At 37.4% G+C, this 20105-nt stretch overlaps 1 protein-coding gene across 1 annotated transcript in view; it reads left to right on the top strand.

The window, feature by feature from the left end:
- The window catches only part of LOC117225986 (uncharacterized), a 341074-nt gene that overhangs the window by 208189 nt on the left and 112780 nt on the right, over positions 1-20105 (top strand). The gene's annotated exons all lie outside the window — the stretch shown is intronic.

A 20105-nucleotide genomic window follows, 5' to 3' on the forward strand; every position in this document is an offset into this window, starting at 1 on the left:
GTAAGTGAACATCGTTTAATGTCGTCTATTTTTAGTAAAACGATTGACAGCGAATGGGATAATTATTGTAGAATTATTTACCATTATTTTACAGTCGACATTCGAATTCTTCGATTTGAAGGAATTTTATTTTTGTAGAAACGTGTCCGAGTGGACAATGATTTTGCAACGAGAATTCTCGATTTCCTAACCCTAAAATTACAAAACACTAAATACGACTAGTCTATATTGTTTATAACAATGTCAAGCCTGGATTTATTTAAAATTTCTACGATTCGTATGCAATTCTTCGATTCGAAGAAGTTTTTTTTTGTAGAAACGTGTCCGAGTGGATAATGATTTTGCAACGAGAATTCTCGATTTCCTAACCCTAAAATTACAAAACACTAAATACGACTAGTCTATATTGTTTATAACAATGTCAAGCCTGGATTTATTTAAAATTTCTACGATTCGTATTCAATTCTTCGATTCGAAGAAGTTTTTCTTTGTAGAAACGTGTCCGAGTGGACAATGATTTTGCAACGAGAATTCTCGATTTCCTAACCCTAAAATTACAAAACACTAAATACGACTAGTCTATATTGTTTATAACAATGTCAAGCCTGGATTTATTTAAAATTTCAACGATTCGTATTCAATTCTTCGATTCGGAGGAGTTTTTTTTGTAGAAACGTGTCCGAGTGGACAATGATTTTGCAACGAGAATTCCTCGATTTCCTAACCCTAAAACTATGAAACACTAAATACGACTAGTTTATATTGTTAATAGCAATGCCAAGTCTGGATTTATTTAAAATTTCTACGATTCGTATTCAATTCTTCGATTCGAAGAAGTTTTTTTTTGTAGAAACGTGTTCGAATGGACAATGATTTTGTAACGAGAATTCTCGGTTTCTCAACCCTAAAATTATAATTATATAATATATATAAATTGTATTATAATATATATATTATATATAAATTAAATTATAATATAAATAATATAATAATTATAATATTGTTTATAGCAATGCCAAGCCTGGATTTATTTAAAATTTCTACGATTCGTATTACGATATATGCTTCAACGAAGAAGTGCACCTAAAAATTTCTCCAAGAAATATTTTTAATAACATCTGTTTTAACTGTGACAAAATAAATCGGAAATCATTCATTTCGACTGGCTGGGTAGTTCTGGTGTTAAATAAACAGATGGAACTGGATTATTGACGAAATGAATATGTGGATTTATTATAGTGGACGTACCAATGGGGAATCCACCATGCCGTGTCTGAATCAATACTCGTTGCCGTCGAAATTAACACGTTCGTAGGCCTCTGCGACCAATTGTGGATTTTGCATCGATGTATCCAACGTATGTATATCCAATCCTTCGGGCCTCGATTGGGCACACATGGAAAGTCTAACGATCGTGTATTACACACTATCGCGATCGTTTCGTTTTAATGAATCATTTGCTGGAGAATTTTCTCAGATCGGTTATCCCCCCGGCAAAAAGTATTCGACCACCTTTTAAAACGCGATAACTTTTCTCAAACTGTTTTTTCACAAACTTTTCTAATCAACGTAAATCTTTCTTCAAGTGTGTCAAAGATGCTAGATTACGGTGCAATGACTAGCATACTCTTTTTTAAAAAAATTCTGCTATCACATAAAATGACAACAAAAGATAAAATAAATACTGTAATTTTTATATAATTTTTTAATACTATATTTAATATATAATTTTTAACTTTCTCTCTTGTCCGAAACTGGGACGAAAATTTAAATGGAACAATCGTATCTCCTCCACTCATAAATTGTTTATCTTTGTTTACAAACCGAAGGAAAATCGGAGAGAATTTTCTGTAGCGACAAACGCTTCGATTGAAATTAACACGATGCAACGATGGAAATAACTACTTTAATTGAAATAGAATTTGATGTAAGATTCGATCGATACCGTAATTAAAATATGAAAAATAATTATCGGCTTAATCTTGTCGCGTTCTCTGTGAAAAGCCGTCCACGGAAGTATAGTAAATGTCTCCATTATGTATATAGGAAATAATATAAAAATATATACAATATATGTATATAGGAAAATATTGATCTCTGAATAATTTTAATCATAATAATAAAATAATGGAAGAACGAGAGGAACATTTGCACGCGTCGTTGCATCGCCTCGATAAACGATGCAACATTTATGCCAAGTATTCCCTTTCATTTTTCAACAGAGATATCGCGCAACGTTCTGTTTTCCACGAGGAAACCCTATGTACTCGCCCTATGTACTCCAATATATGCTAGAACGATCGGATTGTATAACGAGCGAGATTCTAGGACCAATTAGTCCATTCTAGCATACTGTTCCGCATTCAAATTCGATCGAGCAGTTGTGTCACTTTTATATAATCGTCGGAACAATCACATTGCCAACAATAGGAAGAATGCGTTGTTACGTCTTTGTACAGTCACAAAAAAACGTGGAGATGTATACATATATATACATATACATATAACATTCGGACAATGCGCATGCTATCGGGCTGTTGCAAAAATCCATTCGAATCCTTATGCAATAACTTTGTTGTTTCACGTACCTTTTACCAATTCGCCTCTTTTCAGATTAATCATTTATCTATTATGTATTATATAAATTAACTATATTATTATATATTATATGTTAATTTATATAAGCGATAATTATATATTAATATATATAATTAACTATATATATATATATATATATATATATATATATAATTAACTATATATATTATTATAAATTAACAAGGGACTGCGTTCTTCGAGAAAAATGCTTTTGTTTATCAGAATAATGTAGGATATTATTTATTATAATATTATTATAATAAAATTGTTATTTAAAATAATCTTCCGACGTGGAAACGAAAATCATTATGAAATGAAAAGAATCTGCTATTTATTTAGAATAATATTTCAAAGCGGCCGCGCGCAAACGGAAAATAATTATAAAGTAAAAGAACACACGTGTAATTTAAAATAATATTTCAAAGTGGCCGCACGCGCGCACGAAAATAATTATAAAATGAAAGAACATGTTTGAAATAATATTTCAAATAATGTTACTTTAATGGCGATCACAGGCACGGAAATAATTATGAAATCAAATGGCATGTTATCGATAATAATATGTTCCAAGCAACGTCAATTTCAATACGGCGATACACGCGAAAATAATTATGAAATAGGTGAACGCGGTGTTGTTTAAAATGATACTTCGAACGATGCTTTTTCAGATGCGGGTGATAGAAATAATTACGAAGTCAAATGACATGTTATCGATGATTATGTTTCAAGTAACGTTATTTCAATACGATGATGAACGCGAAAATAATTATAAAATAGAAAAACGCGCATTGTTTAAAATAATATACCCAATAATGATATTTCAAAATAATTACGAAGTAAAATAGCATATTTCCACACAATACAGTAAATTCTTCCTAATTGATACTCGGCTTGGAAACAAAAATGGACAGTTTTGGAAGAGGAGACATGATTATTTGAACCTTGCACCTCGTTTTTATAGTTATTGACAATCGATAACTATAAAAACGAGCCGTCTGCAACTTTCGTCAAAGTTTCAAATTTTCGAAAAAATTGTCGATATTCGAACAGCTATAACTTCGTGCAAAAAAATCATACAACAATCGAACTGGGCTCATTTTAAAGCCCAAAGTTTCTACTTTCGGAAGCCGTACGTTGATTTCTTTAACAAAATTTATTCGCGATGCAGTGGACAGAAAACCTCGTTCTAGGCTATACACGAAATTCCTCATCTTCGAAACATCGACGATGTTCAAAATACTGTAACTCCGTGAATAAAAATCGTAGAGCAACGAGACTAAACTCATTTTAAAGCCTGAAGTCTCTACTTTCGAAGGCCTTCCGACAATTTCTTTAAGAAAATTTATTTGCGACGCAGTGAGTGGGAGATCTTGTTCTAGAATTCACACGATATTTCTAACTTTCGAAACATCGACGATGTTCAAAATATTGTAACTCCGTGAATAAAAATCGTAGAGCAACGAGACTAAACTCATTTTAAAGCCTGAAGTCTCTACTTTATTACTATATGATTCATTTTCGTCGAAAAAATTGTTCGGAGCCACGGCACGCGGGAAACTGTAACAATTTATATCAAACTAAAAACGAGTCATTTATGGAATCTTGGAATTAGAAACGGCGTACAGTAAATTCTCCCTAATTGACGCTCAGATTGCGCGCAGAAATGGATAATTTGGGAAGAGGAGACACGATTATTCGATCCTCGCGGCACGTTCTTACAGTCGTTGACAATCGGCACTCATAAAAATGAACCAGAAACCACGAATAATCGTGTCTCCTTCTCCAAAAACAGTCCACTTTCGTTCACAAGCCGAAGGAAAATCGGGGAGAATTCGCTGGATTCCTGCAGCCGAATTACTGCGGGCACCGAAATTTCTGAAAACCGTGACACGCGGCCGGCGTTATGCCTTCCGGCCACATAATTATCCGTAATGAACGAGCCTTAACCTAGGACTCCGATACTCCGATACTCCTGGAGGAAACGCGACCCGAATCCGAAGTGGCCGGCGAAGAATGCGTCCCGATGGGTGCCGTCCGCATTAACGTGCATATGAGAATCCGGTATTAATCATGGCCCCGGCCGGTCCGTCACATCGGCGAGCCAATTTCGAGCGTGTCACCAAGACGTCGGCGGAACAAGGCATCCGACGCGCGACAAACCCGACGCGGATCGATCCCGCCGTGCCGGTTGTTCGCCGAATAAATAAGTCAAAGCCGGAAGTCGATACAAAGAGGAAGGCAAACGCGATATGCTCAAAGCGCCGCGTAATATCGTCAGCACCGACTCGACGCGAGGCGAGGCGAGGCAAGGCGAGGCGAGGCGACGCCGAAAGTTCTGTCGTCGCGGCGCCTGTCGCGCTTTAATGCAGCCGTCAATCCTTTTCGCCTTTCGGTCTTTCCGCCGAAAGGGACTCTCTTACGCCTTCCGCCGAATTTTCCGGCGATCGATCGAACGATCGATCGATCCCGTCGATCCCGACAACTCGTTTCTATCCGCAGGCTGTTTTATTCGCGGCGCGGCGCGGCGGCTCGCGGCCGGATGCAAATCGGTTTTCGGCCCCGCGCGGACAACGGCGCGACGGTCAAATAAATTAGCATATTAAGCTATATTTTAATACGCGTGCATGTACGCCGTAACAGCGGGACATTTAAAAATTATACTTGCAAACAACGGGAACATAATTAACGTGAACGGCACGCACTATTATCCGGTGCCTGGTAGCTGTACACGCTCGCTTGCCGCGCGACGCCGCGAAATTTGTCGGACGTTTTCACGGTGCGACGCTCGACGTCGTCGTCGACGTCGTCGTCGTCCACGGGAGACGCCGGACGAGATCGGAATCCCTAATTCGCGGATGATAAATCGACCGGCGAAACGGAATCAACGAGCCACGGCGTCGCCGGCGGAATCGAACGAGGCTCCCCGATTTTCTTGGACATCGCCGGCCAATTGTCAGGATTTTTTATCCTGGCTTCGTTAAATCTTTGACACTCGATGCCGAGACCGCGTTTATTTGTTTATTCGAAATGTGTATATGAACGTTTCTCTTCTGGAAATAGTTTCATAGTGTCGGAAAGTGTAAAAGAAAGTGTCGGAAAGCAGTCGTTTCGACTGGTTATTTTTTATTATTCAGCGTTAAATTTTTAGTTCAATTTTAAGTAATTTTTAGTGGTTTTAGTAATTTTTAGTGCAATTTTTTAAGTAATCGCAGCGTAAGGGAACGCGGGAAAATGAAAGGAGAAAAATTCGCGTTTGCAAAGGTTGGAATTTTTTCGATCGAGAGAAAGGATAACGTTTATTTATTGCGTGCTTACGTTTAATAATTAAATAATGGAATAATTAGATATATGAAGCCAATAGAATCGAATTTTATTACGTTTTAAGTGGACAGAATAAAATTCGTGCTTAACAGGTCGAAATCTCAGTCACGAGTCGGACATTGTTAATAACATACTCAACAGTATGAAAAAAAAATTGACAATTTATAAAGTAGTAGGATTTAGGCAAGAAAGGTTAGGCCAAAGATTCTACATAAAGATCCACAGTCTGTTAATTATAATTATCAGATTATTAATTAATTATTTTTATTTAGTATTTATTCTATTATTTGTATTATTATTCATTATTACTTCATTATTATTATTTATTTTATTAATCATAATATTATAATAATAAAAAGTAACATTCATAGACATAGAAAAAAAAACTTTCTATTTTCTGCACAAAGATCCGCAGTCCAATAATTATAATTGCCTCATCAAGGGCTGTTAGCGAACGAAGCACGATGTTTCGCAAACCGAAGCGTTTCTTCTTTCCTTTTTTTTTATTTCGAGCGAACTAGCACCGAGGAATACATTATTCGCGTAATTGATTCGAGAAGAATGAGCCGCTCGGTTGATCGTTAAATAAAATGACATACAATTACAGCGACGAATTTTTTCGACGAGCCCCGAGCAATAAGAACGCGGGGGTCGCCGCGTTCGGCTCGTTAGAATATTATGTAGTAAATGCAATATCCATCCGCGATTATGCAAACCGCCGGAACTTCGATAATTCAGTGGCATCAAATATTGATATTAAGTATTTATTAATCGAATGCCGGCAGAAATCTGGGAATCGGTCATTTGTTCGTTTCACCGAACGGCACGTTATGGAAATAACATTGAAATATGTTTACATAAATAATTAATATTTCGACGGTATTTAATAATATCTCGTAATTGGCGGCGGAGTTAAAGATTCAACGAATAACATTGTTCAATTCGCGGTCCCGTTATTCAATTAGAGCTCAACTCGCAGTCCATGATATCTGTGTATCATTCGATGAAATTAATATGCACGCGGGGTCATATAGCATAATCCAAGGAATATTAATTTACCGACGGATAAACTATTTCGGTGGCCTTTGATGAAACAATGGTTCGTCGAAAGGGCGCGCCCGTTGTTCATTCGACGACACCTGTGCGCCTCGATCGAGAAACGATGAAGAAAATTAACAATTCTTCCATCGCGATTGTCTTCGACTTTCCAATTTTTTATGCGTCTTATACTGTTCCGAAAATATTCTGAAATGCGCGAAATATGTCTAGGATCACTTTTATTTGTATTTAATGAAGGATAAAAAATGAGTAGATCAAATTTAACACTAGATTTAGTGGATCCGTCAAAATGACGGGTCACTAATTTTTTAATTTACGATTATTCATATCGTAAAGATATATTTATTCAATTTATATGTTAATTACGGCAAATGTTACAATCAAACTTGTTAAAAATCAAAATAAATGTCTTATTGTTACCTTTATAAGCTGATATAAAACAGCTGTTTTTTGTGCTCCGTAAATCTAGTGTTAAAACCGTGGGAAAACGTTCAAAATATCTTTAAATATTATTAAATATTATAATATTATTAAATATTATTAAATATATATTATATATATATATATATATTTATATATATAATATATATAAATTAATAAATAATAAATATATATATAGAAATTATTATATATATATATATATATATATATATAATATAATAAATAAATATATAATAAATAATATATAATATATATTATATATTATTAATATATATTTATATATATTTATTATATATTATATATAATATTTATATTTATATACGATTTAACCGTCAAATTATTAAGAAAAGAAACAGATGTCTGTCAGAGGATTTTAATTTCGCCTGAAAACCCGCGATCCAGTAATTAACGTTTTCGTGCCTAACACGTAACGGTGTCCGGTGCGATAAGCGATCGGGCTCGCGAACGAAGCTGTTCCTTCAATTTCGTCCCGCCGACGGGCCCCGGCGATATTTAATTACGCGAATTATTATTAATATTCATGCGAGTAATTAGCAACTCAAAGCCAGCGGCCGCTAGAAATTAACGTGCCGTTAACTGGTCTATTTCGTCGAGCGAACGATCACAGGACAACAAGTTCGGCAACAGGCTAGCGTGCGCCGGGCATCGATTCCGCCTGCATGAGTAACGAACGAAGACTACTTCCGGCAGAATTGACAGGTCCGGTGCAATCGTTCCGATACGCGGCTAATATTTCATTGATGAACAACGATACTCGTTGATCGGCGACCGCGATACATGATTCGATAACTTCCTCCGATCCTGTCGATCAGTCGCGCGGGCCCCCGTCGAATCGCGGCCCTTAGGATCAATTGAATTCGATTGCGATGCGACTACGCGGGAAGAGGTCGCTTTTAAACAATTTTCATGGAATTTGTCCGCAAGTGATTCGGCTGCAGAGACGAATTTTTGTTGCGAGCTATTTTTGCGAGTTTGGTGCGGGTGGTATAATATGGTAATTTCTCCCAGAAATGTTCGGAGGTCGGAATTGAAATCGGCAGATCCGAGAATACTAAGTCGCGATTTTTCGAGAAGCGAGGGTTTTTATAGAAATTTTAATGTCGGTGTGAATGCATAGCAATGCTAGAACGAAGACGGTGATTTAACTTTTTTATTTAGAATTTTTTGACACGGTTCGAAGGCAATTCGGAGGCCACGTGACACTATTCGAAGGCAATTCGGAGGCCACGTGACACGATTCGAAGGCATTCGGAGGCCACGTGACGTAATTCGAAGGCAATTCGGACTCATAGTATCGACGTAGCAATGAATTACATTAGGCGTAGGACTAGCACAGGGAAATTCACAGCAACCCGAAATTTGGCATTTCCGAGAGAAATTGCTGCAGTTCGCGTTAATTCGGTAAATGCGCGAGATATTTCCGTTGAACTTCGTGCGAATTTTTAACAAAGTGAAGCACATAAATTGCTTTAACATTGTCGATAAATTCGATTAAAATTGTTTTCTTCTGTACAATGTGTTCTAAACAGCTCTTTAAACAACGTGTTTCGCAACGTTTCGAAAATATCCAGAATATTGAATTCGTTATTGTTCCCCTCGTTGCATCCGCCTGTTACGAAGACAAAATATTCAAAATGAAGCACATAAATCGCTTCGAAATTGTCGATAAATTGGATTAAAATTGTTTTCTTCTGCACAATGTGTTTTAACGATCTTCGCAACGTTTCGAAAATATTCGCAATATATGCTGAACTCTTTATTGTTCTCATCGTTCCATTCGTCCATTCCGAACAGTAAATATTGAAAACAAAAATACATTGAACGTCATCCGAATGCAACGATAAGAATCGTTGTTAAAACATCCATAAAAAAATTATACAAAGCAAAATTAATTTCTGTCAATTGTTTGGTCCAACGCAAATCCGTTTCTTTCGAGCGTAGAATTTATCTCCAGACTGCTGTATGAAAAATATTTCGTGGGCACATCGAGAGCTTTTCAAATGTTTTTTTTATCGCGGCACGAAATAAAAGCTGCTTCGAAAGGATGGTTTATAATACGGCTGTGTTAATTCTTTGCGAAATGTTTGCGACAATTCTATGGGGAATTTTCGCTATGCCGGGTCTGCATTCTGTGCTGTCTTATTCGAAAACACGGCAGAGGATCGTTGCTTTCGTAAATTTGAGGCGCGTTCGTACGCAACAAGTGAAAACTGCGTGTAGATAACGAGAGAGATTCGGCTACTCGCGCTTATATTCCAGCCTCGCGAGCTCTAATGAAATTCCAAGTCCGATCCTTTTAATAGAATGCATCGACGAGTTCCCGTTTTGATGCGGATCCTCTATCACCCTTTCCCTCTCTCTCTCTCTCTCTCTCTCTCTCTCTCTCTCTCTCTCTCGGGTTCTGTCTCTTTGTATATTTCTCTCTCTCTTCTTGCTTTCTCGCTTTGTCTCTCTGTATCTCTCCCTCTCTTTTTCGCTCTGTATCTCTCTCTCTTCCTCTCTTTCTCGCTCTATATCTCTCCCTCTCCCTCTCTTTCTCGTTCTATATCTCTCTCTCTCCCTCTCTCTCTCGCTCAATCTCTTTGTATCTCTCTCTCTTCTTGCATTCTCCCTTCTCTCTCTCTCTCTCTCTCTCTCTCTCTCTCTCTCTCTCTGTATCACAGCGTAAAAGGGAACAGTTTTCTGGATTACCATTAGCTCTTTATTATTTATTATATTATTATATTATTTATTATATTAGCTCTGGATTACCATTCTCTCTCTCTCTCTCTCTCTCTCTCTCTCTCTCTCTCTCTCTGTATCACAACGTAAAAGGGAACAGTTTTCTGGATTACCATTAGCTCTTTATTATTTATTATATTATTATATTATTTATTATATTAGCTCTGGATTACCATTCTCTCTCTCTCTCTCTGTATCACAGCGTAAAAGGGACCAGTTTTCTGGATTACCATTAGCCCCGTCTTCGCGTTTGTTCCAGATTAACACATCGCGCCGCATAATCGGCGCACCTTTCTTTTCATCCGCCGCACCATAATTTCCTCGTTAGCGACGATTACGACGGCGCAACCGGGATTTCCAAATGTATTGTAAATAAATTCGGCGTCGCCGAACGCCGCGTCATTTATAAAATATAACCGACGAGAAGCGCGCATTGATTCGACGGAAGTGTTCCGCTCGACGGTGTACACCGACTGGCGGAGAATTTGCAAAATGTTTCGCATCGCGATCGATGGACATGTCCGAATCGCTGGAAATACGGTTAATGACTCTGTGGGGCGCGCGGGTTTGACAAAATGTTCCGCGCCGTTCGAAAATCATGTTTCTTTGATCGAAAATGTCGACGTGAAACGACACGGGAGTGGCAAGGAATTTATGAAATCTGTGTCTCGAAAATATGTTCGTGTTAGCGTGCATTGACAAGATATATATATATATATACATATATAAATCGAGTAGTATTGTAAGCAGCCTGCATATTAATTCATTCATAAAATGTAAATTTTATCATTTTTTGAACGATGCACGAGCTTCGACGATTTATTTGCTTATGAATTGAAAATGAAAGAATCGAGGAGGAATTTCCAACTTAGAAGTCTGCGCATTCATTAATTTACGAAATAGAAATAGTAGTAATAATTATAATAATATATTATTAATTATTATTATATTATATTATATTATATTATATTATATTATATTATATTATATTATATTATATTATATTATATTATATTATATTATATTATATTATATTATATTATATTATATTATATTATATTATATTATATTATATTATATTATATTATATTATATTATATTATATTATATCATATTATATTATATTATATTATATTATATTATATTATATTATATTATATTACATTATATTATATTATATTATATCATATTACATTATATTATATTATAATAATTATAATTATAATCGTAGTAAATGTAACAAACGATGCACAAGCTCCGAAACTTTATTTCTCACCGATTACAAATAAAATTACGACTGGCAATTTCGAGCGGGACAATTTTTGCACCGCGAAATATCAATGTAAGCAATTTTCTGAACGACGCGCGAATGCTAAAAATTGATTTCTATGCATTGTGCATCAAAATGGAGTGTAAATTTCGAATCGATGTACGCAAACACACCGACATACCGATATTCTACAGTTCGCGGTAGAATTCGTCGAACCGATTTTTTTTTTTGCGGAGTTCAGAGTTCGTTTAGGTTTCTTTCGGATCGACAATATACAATTTATTTGCGCAACGCATTCGTTCGTTGTCCAACGAACAATCGCCGTAAGGGCTGCGCTAAATTTATCGGGATATTAACTCTACAGATGTCACTAATCAATGTTGTTTAACACATAGTGGGGGGTCCCCGAGTTATGCAGCGGTTTGCGGTTTACCAAACGTTATCGAGCAACGCATTCAGATACGAATAGCACAGAAGGAACACGCGCGCGTAATCGCCAACATTATCGCAGCATTCAGTAATACACAATGCCTCTTCATCATCGGTAATGAAGTGTTTTCTGTGTCGCGTCTGTGCTCCACTGTGATTTCAACGTAGCTCATCTTTTTTTCCTGATTCGATTTGGATCGATCGACGAAGACACTGATATTGTATTCCAGGGAAGACGGCTTTGAATTGTTGAATAGCTGGAGCAGTTGTTGTTTTTTAAAGCAGTTGCTGTTTTTTTAAAAAAATGTATAAGTCAGGTTCGTTCTGATAATCCGAGGAAAAAATAGTTGGTTGCAATTGTTGTTTAGATACTGTACTATATTACTTATATTACTATTTTTTACTACTGTAGTATATTACTTATATTACTATATTACTTATTGTTCGAATTTGTCGTTCAAATTAAATGAGCCTCGTTTCGGACTCATAATTCGACTTGAAAAATTACCACATATCGTATAAAGTATGTACTTTTAAATAAGACTTGTACAAAGTCAGTCTCGTTTTTGATTCGCACAGATTGAACAATTGCCTTTTTTTTCGTCAAATGACCTAGCACTCCGTGATCAATCGATTAATTAGAAATTCATAGGTTATTATTCTAGATAAAATAGACGATAGATATTGTATATAATATAATAATATATATTATTCTAGATAATAGATATTATTTTTTTTTATATTATAATAATACTATAATAGATATACTATAATAGAATATATATACTATATACTATAATAAAATACTAACTATAATAGATATTATTATTTCAGCTAAACAAAAAGTTGTATTCTACGATTATTATTTTGAGACGTCGCAGCGAAAAAATGACCACCTATTGTGCAAAGCGTGCACTTTTCAAATAACAATTAAGTATATACTTTCAAATGAGACTCGAGCATGCACTTTTCATTGCAGGCGTATCACAAGCAACGAGCAATTAATTCGCGAGATATTACTTGGCCGGCCATTATAGTCGAATTCGCCGCATTCCTCTGATCCTCGTTCTCAGCCAGATATCACAATTTTTCGTTTGCCAAACGAAGGGCGGGATACGTGGAGGGAAAGGTTAACGGGAGCCTGTCACGTTTCGTGGGAGCACGCGTGTAAACGGAAATGAAAAAATCGTAGCTCGAAGTGGTCCGTTATCAGTAGGGTGAGGTCTACGCAGACGATAGAGAACGGAGGGCTCTTGCTTCATCATCCGCCGCCTCGTTATTTATTCCGAAAAGAATGCAATACCGTCTGCGAGATATCAGCCGCGATAAAAGTTGTGGCTGCAAAACGATCCCCGTGACTCCCTTATCCGACGTCGTATGTAAATGCCGACATGTTTTCTGCTTGATACACGTGCACTGGCCACACAAACGGCCGCGCGGCAAAAGGAAAGTCGTGTTATCTCATGTAAATCTTCACGGTGCCACGATAAGCGTGAATTTCACCGCTTGCTTATTAATATTTATGTTCGGCGTTAAGGGTTGGAAGGCCTCCTGCCGCGTACAACGTCGTACAAAAGTCTGCCGGCCGTTGTTTCTGCCGCGAAATTTACCGGCAACTTCGGTTCCCATCCGTTCGCAGAATCCTCCGGCATCGATTTCCATTTATGCAACGCGTTCTCGTCGTTCGTTTAACAATCTTCGCAATAAAATAAACGAACCTAATTCCAGGATTCCAGAAATAACTCGTTTCTATGATACCTTGATACGCATTGTGACGGCTTCCCGCGTGCCGTGTCGCCGAACAATTTTTTCGACGAATGTGTATTATACAGGGAAATAGTAGAGATTTCAGGGTTTGAAATGAGTTTGGTTTCGTTGTTCTGCGATTTTTATTCACGAAGTTACAGTTGTTCGAATATCGACAATTTTTTCGAAAATTTGAAACTTTGACCAAAGTTGCAGACGGCTCGTTTTTATAGTTGCCAATCTTCGACGATTATAAAAACGAGGTACGGGGTTCAAAGAATCGTATCTCCTCTTCCCAAATAGCCCATTTTTGTGCACAATCTGAGCGTCGATTAGGCAGAATTTATTGTACGCCGTTTCTAATTCCAAGATTTCATAAATGACTTGTTTCTACTTTGATACACATTCTTACGACTTCCCGCGTGCCGTGTCGCCGAACAATTTTTTCGACGAATATGTATTATACAGGGAAATAGTAGAGATTTCAGGGTTTGAAATGAGTTTGGTTTCGTTGTTCTGCGATTTTTATTCACGAAGTTACAGTTGTTCGAATATCGACAATTTTTTCGAAAATTTGAAACTTTGACAAAAGTTGCAGACGGCTCGTTTTTATAGTTGCCAATCTTCGACGATTATAAAAACGAGGTACTGGGTTCAAACAATCGTATCTCCTCTTCCCAAATAGCCCATTTTTGTGCACAATCTGAGCGTCGATTAGGCAGAATTTATTGTACGCCGTTTCTAATTCCGAGATTTCATAAATGACTTGTTTCTACTTTGATACACATTGTTACGGCTTCCCGCGTGCCGTGTCGCCGAACAATTTTTTCGACGAATATGAATTATACAGGGAAATAGTAGAGGCTTCAAGCTTTAAAATAAGTTTAGTCTCGTTGTTCTACGATTTTTATTCACGAAGTTACAGCATTTTGAACATCGTCGATGTTTCGAAGGTTGGAAATTTCGTGTAAAGTCTAGAACGAGCTTTCCCGTCCACTGCATCGCGAATAAATTTTGTTAAAGAAATCGATGGACACCTTTCGAAAGTAGACACTTCGAGCTCTAAAATGAGCTAAGTTCTATTGCTGTATGATTTTTTTGCACGAAGTTACAGCTGTTCGAATATCGACAATTTTCTCGAAAATTTGGAACTTTGACAAAAGTTGCAGACGCCACGTTTTCATACTTAGCGATTGTCAAGAACTATAGAAACGAGATGCGAGATTCGAATAATCGTATCTCCTCTTCACAATTAATCCATTTTTGTGCCCAATCCGAGCGTCAATTAACGCTTAAGGAGCGTGGATCAAAGATTCGTTAAATATGCAGGTTAATTTTCATTTCAGACGTGGAATTACAATGTAAAGGAAATTCTGCCGGGGGCAGCATTAAGATCGACGAATTTATAAAATTCGATAGAGAAGGATTCTAATTTTATACATCCGGCAATATTAATGTGGAAGTGTATCATTTAGGAAAGAGATTAACATGCATGACGTTCCATTGCTAATAAGGACTCACGTTTTAGGAACAGTTTTAATGGACACACACACACACACACACGTATGAGGTACAGTTCGGTTAAACTGAAAGGTTTTTAAAAGGATTTGCATATTATTGCAATTGACGTAATGATATTGAACTTTGAATTTCAAATATAAACGTCTGCAATAATACAGAGCGAACATTTCGGTTAATCAAACGATGAAATTGTTATTTCATTGCAGTGAATTCTTTACGAGTGTTGCGTATATATAGCATCCTGCAATGAAAATGACAAAACCAGTGATAAAATGAAATAAGATAAAATAAAATAAAATAAGAAATATAAAAATAATAAATATATAATAAAAATATAAAATAAAATACAATCTTGACATAATCCTGAGAAAACTATTTATAATCCTCGATGCAATCCTGAATTAAAATTTTGAAAAAAGAAGTAACTCTCGCACTCTGTTCGACCGATTTCCATAACTCTTGCAATCACTAGCATCCTCTCATAATTAACACTTTATCGACCGCTAGCCTATTAATCGGCTTTTCGATTGCCAATGCTTATCGACCGATAGCCTATTAATCGACTTTTAGCTATCGACGGTTTTCGCTTCTTTACTGTTTTGTTAGTAGCTGACCTCCTGTATGCTGACCTCCTCATATCCTTATGAATTATAATTATAATAATTATATTATTATTTATTATTATTTTTAAAGGAATAAGCACAACACAATGAATAGCGAAAATTTAGCCGGTACTGGGAGCAAATGCGCGCGCGACTAAGCCAGTCCTTACTGAGTGGCAGCCTCAACCACGACCGGACGATAAAGTGTTAATTACATATCTTTACAATCACTCAACCGTGCTCAGAATTCGTAGAACGCCGAAGAAGTGAATTCTCAGAACAGAATTCTCGAAGCAAAACGACATACGAAATTAGTGAAACGCGTGCGCGAACAATTTCTTTTCCTCCGCGCAATCGTCTTAATTATAATCGCAGCAGTTATAAACAATAATGGCGGTACGCGGATCCCGCGTCTGACGTGAGTACTGTTGCCAACAAACCTGGTTACCACCTCGATTCGTGCTCGGAGGAAAGTGGACCAATTAAGCGAATTTTGTCCCGCGGGAGGAAACTAAGTTCCAAAATACCATTAGGTATATTAATGTGCTTTCCTACTTTAGGTCATTCCGGGTCAGCTGGCGAACTCTCGCACTGGTTCTATTCTTTTATCGCGCACGGAATCCCGTGGAACAACCAGTATATCGAACATTGTGCGAGTTGGTGGATGAGTTATCTCGTACGGTAATCGCTAATAAACGACGCAACGTTGTCGTTCGCAGCGGCAAGTTCGCGGCAGACGTTTCCGATCGTCGAAACGACGACCAAAAAAATCTCGTTCGTCGTCTCGACGCGCCATTCCGCGATCCGTTCTGGGACGATCGATCGAACATCGTTTCACTGGATCGTATAGATCGACTTCTCAACGTGATTAAAAAATATTTAGTAAATCTTGCGCTGTTTAGTATATCGTTACATATTCATATTTTTCACAGAAAATAAGATGTTTTTATCAATTATTTGCCGATGCGAATCGTGTTAATGTTTTTATCCATTCAAAACATGCTCGTCGATCGCAATGTTCCGAAAAATATTGAAACCGCACGGCTCGGATAATTGTGTCTCCTCTTCCTAAATTGTCCATTTTTGTGCGTCGATTAGGGAGAATTTACTGTACGCCGTTTGTAATTCGAAGATTCCATTTCGTTTCTACTTTGTCTGGTATAAATTGTTACAGTTTCTCGTGTGCCGTGGCTCCGAACAATTTTTTCGACGAAAACGAATTATACAGTGCAAAAGTAGAAACTTCAGGCTTTAAAATGAGTTTAGTCTCGTTGCTCTACGATTTTTATTAACGAAGTTACAGTACTTTGAACATCTTCGATGTTTCAAAGATTGGAAATTTCGTGTAAAATCTAGAACGAGGTTTCCCGTCCACTGCGTCGCAAATAAATTTTTTTAAAGAAATTGTCGGACGTCCTTCGAAAGTAAACACTTCGGGCTTTAAAATGAGTTTAGTCTCATTGTTCTACGATTTTTATTCATGGAGTTACAGTATTTTGAACATCGTCGATGTTTCAAAGATTGGAAATTTCGTGTAAAATCTAGAACGAGGTTTCCCGTCCACTGCGTCGCAAATAAATTTTTTTAAAGAAATTGTCGGACGGCACCCGAAAGTAGACACTTCGGGCTTTAAAACGAGCCACGTTCCATCGTTGTACGATTTTTTTGCACGAAGTCATAGCTGTTCGAATATCAACAATTCGTTCGAAAATTATGAAACTTTGACAAAAGTCGCAGACGCCACGTTTTTATAGTTCCCGATCGTCAACAATTATAAAAAAAACGAGATGCGAGGTTCAAACAATCGTATCTCCTCTTCCCAAATAGCCCGTTTTTGTCCCCGAGCTGTGCGTCAATTGGGGAGTATTTACCGTACACCGAGTTATCGGAGAGAGATTCGGTAATTGTCCGCGGTGGTTCCGGCCGTCATTAATCGGCCGGGGTTAATTTCAAGTGTACCAGCCGGCTATCGTAGATAGAATCAAGATTGTTCGTTCGCCGTGTGTTCGATAACGTTCGTCTGGCATCGGGGGTGCTCGTTCTCCACCCTCTGTGGTCCCGGTACACAGGCCGCACGAGCACAAACAACGTCTCCCCGTCCGCCTCGACGGCGGAACGCCGGTGAGTATATTTGCAGATCAGTCGAGCGAGTTCTACCAACATTTCAGCATCGTTAGCATTCAATTACGCGATTATTGAGGGCCTTGGGCCGTTCGTACATCCTCCCGCCCTCTGCCATCTGATCGATACACGTCACTTTTCGTGGGGCTGCGGGGGATCGAAATAATAGGGATCCGATGCCGGCTAACTTTCCCCCGTAAGAGACCGAGGGCGACGAAGAACGCCATTGTCTACACATTGTCTCTGCGATTTTCAATATTTCACGAGCTATGGCGCTCCTTTCGAGCGTGCTTCTGCCTCTACAGCGACACTATTCGTATTATCATCGTCATTATTGTTATTACTATTATTATTCATTAATTAATCTTATTTATTAATAAATCTTAACCTTATTATATTATAATATTATTATATTACTTAATATTATTAATAATATTAAGTAATAATAATTATATATATATATATATATTATAATTACTTAATATTACTTATATTAGGATATTAATAAATCCTAGGATATTATAAAAATAAACCTTATGACAAGGATAAGTAATATAATAATATTAATTACTTAATATTACTTAATATTACTTAATATTATTATATTACTTATCCTTGTCATAAGGTTTATTTTTATAATATCCTAGGATTTATTAATATCCTAATATCCTAAGGTTTACTTTTATAATAACACCAAAACATTCTATCATCGAACAATTTCATCCGAGTCCTCAATTAGGCGACAATGTATCTAAATAATTTCATAAAGTCTCTCTCCAATTGTCCCTCAGCTTGTAAACTAAAATGGACAGTTTAGGAAGAGGAGATAAACCGGCGAATATAAAAATGAGCCGCGAGGTCCGAATAATCGCATCTCCTTCTCCCGAACTGTCCACTTTTCTTAACAAGCCGAGGGACAATTGGAAAGAATTTATTGTAGTGCAATGGTTAAACAAAATCAAGGATACCGATGCATTGACTTAAACTTGTTAAAATGACTAACAAAAAAAAGAAAAACAGTGCTCTTGGCTCCTATGTCAAGATTATTCGCAATCGATTGCAATCGATGCGGACAATTTTTATTTTGCATAAAGATCCGCAGTCTAATAATTACATAATACAGTAAAATTCTCTCTAATTGACGCTCAAATTGTCCAGTTTTGTGTCGAAGCGTCTGTCCGAGCGTCAATTAGGATTTAATTGGAAATAGGATTCAATTAGAATTTATTGCAGAACGTTTTAAAACCAGAATATGGTCGAAATAAATGAATAAAGAAGTCTCTACTATACGTACAATAAATTCATTCGAAAATACGTAGCGTGAATTATACCAAAAGAATTAGGAGAAGAAACACAGAAACAATTTACATTACAATACAATTTATATATACAATTTACGTTAGTTCTGTTATGCGAACTCTGCCAACACTCGATCAAATTCATCGACGATAGACTGCTTCGGGATATTACAAAAATAAACGTTCGGATAGGAGAGTCCTCCGCCGTTCTAAAATAAAACATCCGAAATCGATCATCGGTCGACGATAGACCTCGCGTCGAGTGCGCGTAAGTCGGTCACGTGGAGATTACATCTCGGACAAGCTAAAGGTTAAGATTTGCATGCGATTTGCACTCGGAGCTTCCGTACTTTCACGCCGGATCACCGTCAAAATGACCGAAGCATCGGCATTCGACGTAACGTCGCTCCCGCTTCCCTCTCGCTTTCGCCCCGGAGGCGAATTAAATATGACGCGAAGGGAATCACGATAAGTGGATATACAATGGGATAATAGGTACGGAATACGTGTATATATAGCGGCGTGGGTCGCGTTACAGGAGGTTAAAATGAGCCGGAGCATAATCCAATTTCATTGAACAGAGCGCTGCGCACCCTCTCTTTCTCTCCCTCTCTCCCTCCCTCTCTCTCTGTCGGCCGCGGCCGACTTTATGAGCCGAAAAGATGAACGAACAGGATTACCAAATTATTCCACGCCGCTTCATTAGCAGATAGCCTTCCATTTTTCGGCTTAATTGCCGCGCTCGAATCACGCTGTCCCCGAACGCGGCGGCGTTCCTTGTCGTCGCCGACCCGTTAAATCGCGAACCCAAATTTGCCACGATGACGAACGGCCGAACCGCGCGGATGAGAGACCGCTTCTTATGCTAACCTTTACTTTAATGGTTCAGCATCGTATCAGATAAAACAGTAACATTTTATTTCGCTTCTAAAGAAATTCGCTGCTCAAATAAATCAT

The sequence above is a fragment of the Megalopta genalis genome, chromosome 11 (genome assembly GCF_051020955.1).
Source record: "Megalopta genalis isolate 19385.01 chromosome 11, iyMegGena1_principal, whole genome shotgun sequence".
In the NCBI taxonomy this organism is placed as follows: Eukaryota; Metazoa; Arthropoda; class Insecta; order Hymenoptera; family Halictidae; genus Megalopta; species Megalopta genalis.